This window comes from Taudactylus pleione, unplaced genomic scaffold (genome assembly GCF_031769625.1).
Source record: "Taudactylus pleione unplaced genomic scaffold, aTauple2 ptg001423l, whole genome shotgun sequence".
Lineage (NCBI taxonomy): Eukaryota > Metazoa > Chordata > Amphibia > Anura > Myobatrachidae > Taudactylus > Taudactylus pleione.
The window spans coordinates 189545-199307 of NW_028285822.1; the positions used below are offsets into that span (position 1 = coordinate 189545).

Below are 9763 nucleotides of genomic sequence, written 5' to 3' on the forward strand. Positions count from 1 at the left end.
CCCGCCTTCCGAGTCTCGCGGGTTTTGGATCCTATATAAGGTACCCGCGTCGGCGCCATTTTCTCACTCGGCTGTGGACAGTGAAGAGGGAGGGTGGGAGTTAGTGCTGTGTAGTGTAGTGTAGTGTAGTGCTGCTGTTGTCCACTACTTCAAAGTCCATAGGGGCTGGCTGTGTTGTGCTGTGCTGCTGTTGTTAATAGGGGCTGTGTCCACTACTTCAAAGTCCATAGGGGCTGGCTGGACTGTGTTGTGCAGTCAGTTCTCCATAGGGGCTGTGTCCACTCCAAAGTCCTGTGCAGTGTCCCAGTCCTAAAGGGGTGCTGTAGTGTTGTCCAGGGGGTGCTCTGTCCATCAGGGGTGCTCCCCCCAAGTGCTAAAAAAATTATATATTTTCTGTGTTTGTGAATTGTGTGCGCAGTAGCCGCACGTGCATCAACAAAGTAGTGCCAAGCGTGCGCCTGTGTCATAAGTAAAGGGCCGGCTGGCTTGACCGTTAAGGGTGCTGTAACCCCCGAAAGTACACTCCAGTCCAAACCAAAAAAAAAATTATTTTCTGTGTTTGTGAATTGTGTGCGCAGTAGCCGCACGTGCATCAACAAAGTAGTGCCAAGCGTGCGCCTGTGTCATAAGTAAAGGGCCGGCTGGCTTGATCGTTAAGGGTGCTGTAACCCCCGAAAGTACACTCCAGTCCAAACCAAAAAAAAAATTATTTTCTGTGTTTGTGAATTGTGTGCGCAGTAGCCGCACGTGCATCAACAAAGTAGTGCCAAACGTGCGCCTGTGTCATAAGTAAAGGGCCGGCTGGCTTGACCGTTAAGGGTGCTGTAACCCCCGAAAGTACACTCCAGTCCAAACCAAAAAAAAAATTATTTTCTGTGTTTGTGAATTGTGTGCGCAGTAGCCGCACGTGCATCAACAAAGTAGTGCCAAACGTGCGCCTGTGTCATAAGTAAAGGGCCGGCTGGCTTGACCGTTAAGGGTGCTGTAACCCCCGAAAGTACACTCCAGTCCAAACCCAAAAAAAAATTATTTTCTGTGTTTGTGAATTGTGTGCGCAGTAGCCGCACGTGCATCAACAAAGTAGTGCCAAGCGTGCGCCTGTGTCATAAGTAAAGGGCCGGCTGGCTTGACCGTTAAGGGTGCTGTAACCCCCGAAAGTACACTCCAGTCCAAACCAAAAAAAAAATTATTTTCTGTGTTTGTGAATTGTGTGCGCAGTAGCCGCACGTGCATCAACAAAGTAGTGCCAAGCGTGCGCCTGTGTCATAAGTAAAGGGCCGGCTGGCTTGACCGTTAAAGGGTGCTGTAACCCCCGAAAGTACACTCCAGTCCAAACCAAAAAAAAAATTATTTTCTGTGTTTGTGAATTGTGTGCGCAGTAGCCGCACGTGCATCAACAAAGTAGTGCCAAGCGTGCGCCTGTGTCATAAGTAAAGGGCCGGCTGGCTTGACCGTTAAGGGTGCTGTAACCCCCGAAAGTACACTCCAGTCCAAACCTAAAAAAAAATTATTTTCTGTGTTTGTGAATTGTGTGCGCAGTAGCCGCACGTGCATCAACAAAGTAGTGCCAAGCGTGCGCCTGTGTCATAAGTAAAGGGCCGGCTGGCTTGACCGTTAAAGGGTGCTGTAACCCCCAAAGTACACTCCAGTCCAAACCAAAAAAAAATTATTTTCTGTGTTTGTGAATTGTGTGCGCAGTAGCCGCACGTGCATCAACAAAGTAGTGCCAAGAGTGCGCCTGTGTCATAAGTAAAGGGCCGGCTGGCTTGACCGTTAAAGGGTGCTGTAACCCACAAAGTACACTCCAGTCCAAACCAAAAAAAAAATTATTTTCTGTGTTTAGCCGCACGTATATATCAAATCGATATAACATAAATGGAGGACCAAACTTTCTCCGATAAAAATAAAATAGAGAAAGATCAAGAACCACTTCCTCCTAGTGCTGAAGCTGCTGCCACTAGTCATGACATAGACGATAACATGCCATCAACGTCGTCTGCCAAGGCCGATGCCCAATGTCATAGTAGAGGGCACATACAATCCCAAATGGCAAAGTTCAGGAAAATGACCTTGAAAAAGACATTTAAATCAGCTGAAGAGAAACGTAAACTTGCCAATATGCCATTTACGACACGGAGTGGCAAGGAACGGCTAAGGTCGATCCCTAGTATGTTCATGACTAGTGGTTCAGCTTCACATGACGATGGAAGCACTCCTCCCACTAAAAAAATCAAAAGAGTTAAGCTGGCAAAAGCACAGCGAAGAACTGTGCTTTCTAAGAAGATATCACAAATCCCCAAGGAGAGTCCAAGTGTGGTGGTGGTTGCGATGCCTGACCTTCCCAGCACTGGACGGGAAGAGGTGGCTCTTTCCACCATTTGCACGCCCCCTGCAAGTGCTGAAAGGAGCACCCACAGTCCACTTGCTGATATGCAAATTGAAGATGTCACTGTTGAAGTACAACAGGATGAGGATACTGGTGTAGCTGGCGCTGAGGAGGAAGTTGGCGAGGAGGATTCTGATGGTGATGTGGTTTGTTTAAATCAGGCTCCGGGGGAGACAGTTGTTGTCCGTGGGATGAAAAAGCCCATCACGGTCATGCCTGGGCAGAAGACCAAACATTCCACCTCTTTGGTCTGGCAATATTTCTATCCAAATCCGGACAACAACTGTCTTGCCATATGTACCATATGTAAAGGTGAAATAAGTAGGGGTAGGGACGTCAACCACCTAGGAACATCCTCCCTTATACGGCACCTGCAGCGCGTTCATAAAAAGTTACTGTCAAGTTCAGAAACTTTGGCTCAGACCGTAAGCAGTCCAGGGACACCTAAATCCCGTTGTCCTGTTGTATCCAAGCGCCTGCAAACCACACCGTCAACTCCCTCCTCGTCAATTTCCTCCTTAGTCAGGATCGGAAGTAGTCCTGCAGGCCATATCACTGGCATGACTGACTCTCCTATCCGGGATTCCTCCGGAGGATCCTGCATTGCTACGCCTACTGCTGCCGCTGCTGCTGTTGCTGCTGCTGCTGGGAGTCGTTCATCATCCCAGAGAGGAAGTAGGAACACCACTACTTTTACTAAACAATTGACCCTCCAACAGTCCTTAGCGAGGAGGATGAAGTACGACAGCAGTCATCCTGAAGCAAAACGTATAACTGAGGCCTTGACTGCTATGTTGGTGTTAGACGTGCGTCCGGTATCCGCCATTAGTGCAGTGGGATTTAGACAATTGATGGAGGTAGTGTGTCCCCGGTTCCAAATCCCGTCTAGATTCCACTTCACTAGGCAGGCGATACCGAGACTGTACAGAAACGTCAGAAAAAGTGTCCTCAGTGTCCTGAAAAATGCCGTTGTACACAATGTCCACTTAACCACGGACATGTGGACAAGTGGAACAGGGCAGACTAAGGACTATATGACTGTGACAGCCCACTGGGTAGATGTATCACCTTACGCAGCAACAGCAGCAGCGTCACCAGTAGCAGCATCTCAGAAACGCCAGCTCGTTACAAGGCAGGCTACGCTGTGTATCACCGGTTTCAGTAAGAGGCACACCGCCGACAACCTCTTAGAGAAACTGAGGGAAATCATCGCCCAGTGGCTTACCCCACTTAGACTCTCCTGGGGATTTGTGATATCTGACAACGCCACCAATATTGTGCGGGCATTACATCTGGGCAAATTCCAGCACGTCCCATGTTTTGCTCACACAATAAACTTGGTGGTGCAGAATTTTCTGAAAAGCGACAGGGGCGTGCAGGAGACGCTTTGGGTGGCCCGAAAAATTTCTGGCCACTTTCGCCATTCAGCGACTGCGTGCCGAAGACTGGAGCGCCAGCAAACACTCTTGAACCTGCCCCGCCATCACCTGAAGCAAGAGGTTGTGACGCGGTGGAACTCAACCCTCTATATGCTTCAGAGGATGGAGGAGCAGCAAAAGGCCATACAAGCCTATACATCCACCTATGACATAGGCAAAGGAGGGGGTATGCACCTGACTCAAGCGCAGTGGAGAATGATTTCCGTGTTGTGCAAGGTTCTTCAGCCCTTCGAACTTGCCACACGTGAAGTCAGTTCAGACACTGCCAGCTTGAGTCAGGTCATTCCCCTCATCAGGCTTTTGCAGAAGCAGCTGGAGAAAGTGAAGGAGGAGCTAAGACGGAGCGATTCCGCTCGGCATGTGGGACTTGTGGATGAAGCCCTTCATTCGCTTTGCCAGGATTCCAGGGTGGTCAATCTGTTGAAATCAGACCACTACATTTTGGCCACCGTGCTCGATCCTAGGTTTAAAGCCTATGTGGTGTCTCTCTTTCCGGCCGACACAAGCCTGCAGAGGTGCAAAGACCTGCTGGTGAACACACTGTCAGCTGAAGCGGAACGTGACACGTCAACGGCTCCTTCTTCATTTTCTCCCGCAACTGGGGCTGCCAGGAAAAAACTTAGGTATCCTAAGCAACCCGCTGGCGGTGATGCAGGGCAGGCAGGACCAAGTTTGGACATCTGGTCCGGACTGAAGGACCTGGCAACAATTTCTGACATGTCTACTGTCACTGCATATGATACTGTCACCATTGACAGAATGGTGGAGGATTACATCGGTGACAGCATCCAAGTAGGCATGTCAGACAGTCCATACCTGTACTGGCAGGAAAAAGAGGCAATTTGGAGGCCCCTGTACAAACTGGCTCTATTTTACCTGAGTTGCCCCCCCTCCAGTGTGTACTCCGAAAGAGTGTTTAGTGCAGCCGGGAACCTTGTCAGCGAAAGGCGTAGGAGGTTGCTTCCACAGAATGTGGAGAAGATGATGTTCATCAAAATGAATTATCAGCTCTTCCAGGGAGACCAGCCTCCAGAACGTACAGAGGGACCTGTGGTGGTGGATTCAAGTGGGGACGAGTTAATACTTTGTGAGGATGAGGATGTACACACTGAAGAGGGTGAGGAATCGGTGGATGAGGAGGATGAGGATGACATCTTGCCTCCGTAGAGCCAGTTTGTGCAGGGACACATTAATTGCCAGCTTGTTTTGTGGGGGCCCAAACGAACCAATCATTTCAGCCACAGTTGTGTGGCAGACCCTGGCGCTGAAATGATTGATTTGTTAAAGTGTGCATGTCCTGTTTATACAACATAAGGGTGGGTGGGAGGGCCCAAGGACAATTCCATCTTGCACCTCTTTTTTTCTTTGCATTATGTACAGTTTGGGGCCTAGTTTTTCTAACTGCCATCCTGTCTGCCACTGCAGTGTCACTCCTAGATGGGTCACGTGTTTGTGCCGCCCACTCGTGTCGCTTAGCATAGTCATCCAGCTACCTCGGTGCAACCTTTTGGACATAAAAACACTATTGTGAGGTGTGAGGTGTTCAGAATAGACTGGAAATGAGTGGAAATTAAGGTTATTGAGGTTAATAATAGCATAGGAGCAGAAAAACCTACAAATTCTGTGATTTTAGCTGTTTTTATGCTTTTTTTCAAAAAAATACAGATCCAAAACACAAAACCCAGAACCCAAAACACGGAAGGGTGGTTTTGGCAAAACCAATCCAGATCCAAAACACGAAGAAAGATCCAGATCCAAAACCAAAACACAAAACACGAAAAGTGGCCGGTGCACACCCCTACTTTATATATATATACACACACACATATATATTATACATACACACATATATATTACACATGTTTAGAGATATGTACATTTTATATAAATGTGATATATGTGATATATACAGTATCATATATAAAGACAACCAAGTCACAGTCACTCACACAGTGCACTAGTGCACGCTGGAAGGGTTTCTAAGTACCCAGAACCCCCCCCCCGCAGGAGGGGTTTCTAAGTACCCAGAAACCTGCCTAAAACTTCTGCACAGTACTGTATATCTGGAGCAATATGTATCCCAACTACTACTTTCATGGAGCGTGGTGGATCCATGGAGGTAGTATACAATGCAACCTCATATATTGCTTTTAATATACACCTGACATCCATCATGACAAAAAAGAAACTAAAATATATCAAAATATACATTGTCTTTATAAATGTGCACCTGAGAAGGCAGCTAATTATTTTGGACAGTTTTCAGTCCTGCTGCTGCTAATTAGAAGTGTCACTGGCAATTAAATACACCTAAGGCAGCTCATGTAAGCATATTAATAATTCTGCTGCTATTCTCTCTAATGTAGGTGTAAATTGTATGAATATATTAACTAGATTCTCCACAATGAAGTGGTAATTATTGATCTGACTAAGGGGTGGTAATTATCTTTATGTGAATATAAATTAAAAATTTAACCAAAAGTGTTCATTTAAAGAGCCGGTACATTACGAATAAAATAATATTGAAATAATTTCTAATATCAGATCATCTATTAGCAAATTGTGCCAAATAGCTCATTTGTAGCTCCACAGATTTTGCAGCTGAAACACGCTAAGTGTCTCGCCACACACTTTTGTAAAGTAGAATGCACGAATACCTTGGACACTGGCACTGGCATTGCATGCAATTGCTGTGTGCAACTCAAATGCTAACCTGGTTAGAGTGCCACCCACCGTTTAATCTGTAATTTTATACTAATTAATTTGCAACAAAAATACTAATCCTAAATGTCTAGGACACTATGTGGGACTTTGGATGCAGCTACGATGCAAATAAGATGCTAAATTCAGGAAAAAGTACGAAAGTCCAGTAATCACTACCTGTGGAAGAATTTATAATTAGCACCAGGTGCTGCAAAAATAATACTTGTATGACGACACATCTGTATAGCTTTGGTCGGAATAGAAACTCAAGAATTCAGTGCTGTGAGGTAATGCTAACCACTACACCAACTATGCTGTCCTAAGGATATTTTCTTCAGTCTCCATGGCAGCCAAAACACTTTGTTAGTCCTCCATTTCCCCAACAACAGATAGGAAGTTTTTTCTACAGGGACCTCCCACAGGGCGAATATATGTAACCTCCTCCCCTTCCTTAGTGTCTTTTTCCTGTCTCTCTAGACAGAGTAGGGAAGTTTGTTATTTTCCTATGGGACTTACCTCAATTTTTGTGCCCAGCAAGTGCCGATTTTCTGAAGTCTGTGGCGGGGTGGAACCCCGGGGTCATGGAGATGGCTGCTGCTCTATGGCGGAGGTCTGTTGACATGACGTGACCGTCAGAAGCATGGTGAGGCTGGACGCTGAGTTACAGCGATCAGCGGCAGCCTCGTGTAAGATGCAGCGGTGTGGGATGATGTCAGCACCCAGAAGCCAGTGCGGCGCACACTGCGCAAGCGCCCGACCGTCACTGGGGTCAAAGGGCTATCAAAATGGTGCCACACACCGGAACATCAGCTGAGAGTTCTGCCGAGTGAACCTGTAAGTGCAGACATGGAGCAGCAACAACAACAACAGCTTTCCCCCCAACAGCCGATTAGCGCCCAGATGGGGTAAGTCCTGATTAGATGGGTGCAAATGTTTCTTTTAGGTAGTATAGGTATACTAGAAACTTTATCATTGTGTCTTCTGCAGTGTGCCTAGTTCTGTGGAACATAATAAGAGGCTTTCTAAGAAGAAAAACATGAATTCAAAATGTGCAGCATGTGATAGGTCTTACTCTGGAAGTCAGGATATGGTGTTTTGTGATTTATGCAAACAAATCCCCACCTAGCCAAAGTCAGCAAGTGAATCAGATTCAGGAACTGATGGAGTGGATGAAAAGGTCTTTTGTATCCAAGGAGGAGTTTTTAGCCATGCAGGTGCTTAAGAGATCAAGGTCTCAGGCAAGTCTGGGATATGATGAGTTGGAGTCCTTTGAGCAGAGTGCTATGGAAGGATTGGAACAAATATCTAGTGATGAGTCTGGTGAAATTCATGAGGATACAAGATCGTTTAACATGGATATCGTAGAGATGGTGTTAAAAATATTTATAAATCTTTTAACTATAAGGATTTACCTGAAGAACAATAAGATATATTATTTGAGGATAGAGGAAAGAAGAATAGAGTTTTTCCTATACATAAGGTTATGTAGGATATTGTGCTGAAAGAATGGCAGAATCTGGATAAAAGGCAAGGAAATTTAGCAAGAATTGACCGTATGTACCCTATTAGGGATGAAGATTTTCTTAGATGGTGTGCTATCCCTAAAGTGGATGCTCCAGTAGCAGAAATGGTATCTAAGACAACTATTCCCTTGGAAGGTGGGGCTTTTTTTAAAGATACAATGGATAAAAGAATGGAGACCTCTTTTAAAAGAGGATATGTTGCCTCAACGGTATCCTTAAGAGCTGGTGTAGCTATTGCTTCCGTATCAAGAGCATTGAGGTTGTGGAGATCTAATATGCATGCTGATCTAGAAGAGAAGATCTCAAAACAATATTTGTTAAAAAATCTGGAAATAATGCAAATAGCAATTGAATATATATGTGAAACTTCTCTGGATGTGACAGCATTTACTGCAAGGTCAATGGCTAATGCAGTAGTGGCTAGAAGAGAACTATGGTTGCGTTCATTGTCGGCTGATGCTCATTCAAAGAACAGACTAACGAATTTACCTTTTGAAGAATCATTGTTATTTGGAAATAAGTTGGAGGCATTAATACAGAGAATAACTGGTGGGAAATCTACAAGGCTACCTCAAGATAGTTATACAAGATATCAGGCTCAGACCTCTAGACAGCAGTTGAGGGAAGCATGAGGTTACAGACCAGGAAGACAGTACAATAGAAGATATTCATCAGGTATGACAAGGCAGTCATTTTGTCAAAATCAGGGGAGACCTTATGGGTCTTATGGGACAATGACTATATTCAGTGTCAACCCAGGTTTCCAGTAGGAGGCAGGCTGCTGAAATTTGCGGAAATATGGCAAACATTTACCCAGGACAGATGGGTTTTGCAAATGGTCTCAAAAGGATATCAAATAGAATTTCAGAAGTTACCCAGAGAGGACAGATTTTTGGTCTCACAGGTTCCAATGTCAGAGCTAAAAATTATGAGGGAAAGCACAGAGAAGTTAATCAGTTTGCAAGCAATAAAACCAGTACCTCAAATGGAAAGAGGAAAAGGATTTTATTATCAAATGTTTCTGGTTCAGAAAACATCGGGGCAGCTCAGAACAATATTAGATTTAAGAGACCTGAACAAGTTTCTTCAGAAAAGAAAGTTTCAGATGGAAACTTTGAAAACTATCCTGATGGGAGAAAAGAAAGGAGATTTTCTAATGTCATTAGATCTAAGAGACGCTTACTTTCATATTCCAGTTGGCCTCAGCATCAAAGCTATTTAAGGTTTTGTATTCAAAACAGTCATTTCCAGTTTACATGCCCACCATTTGGACTAAAATAATCTCCAAGAACTTTTACAAAGGTCTTATCAGTGATAATAGCTTATATAAGAAAGCAAGGTTTGGCAATATGGCCATACCTGCACGATATACTGATTTCAGGAAGGACCGCATCAGAGATTAGAAGCAATTGGGACAAGATATTAGAAGTAATGCAGCTAAGTGGATGGACAGGAAACTGGAAAAAGAGCAGATTGATACCAGTAGAGCAATTGCAGTTTCTGGGGGTACAAATAAATACTATCTGATATGAAATTACTCTGTCAGTAGACAGATTTGCAAAGATTCAGAAAATGATTAGTCTGGTTTTAAAGTGCAGAAGAATATAGTTAGGGACTGCGGTCTCTCTGTTGGGATTGATGTCTTCAACCATAGGGATTATACCATGGGCGTGATGGCATATGAGGGATCTTCAGTGGAATATCTTAAAGCT

General features: G+C 44.8%; 1 pseudogene; it reads left to right on the forward strand.

Annotated features, from left to right (window-relative positions):
* The first annotated feature begins 7374 nt into the window (after window positions 1-7374).
* LOC148442656 (uncharacterized) lies at window positions 7375-8821 on the forward strand (annotated as a pseudogene).
* The last annotated feature ends 942 nt before the right edge of the window (window positions 8822-9763 follow it).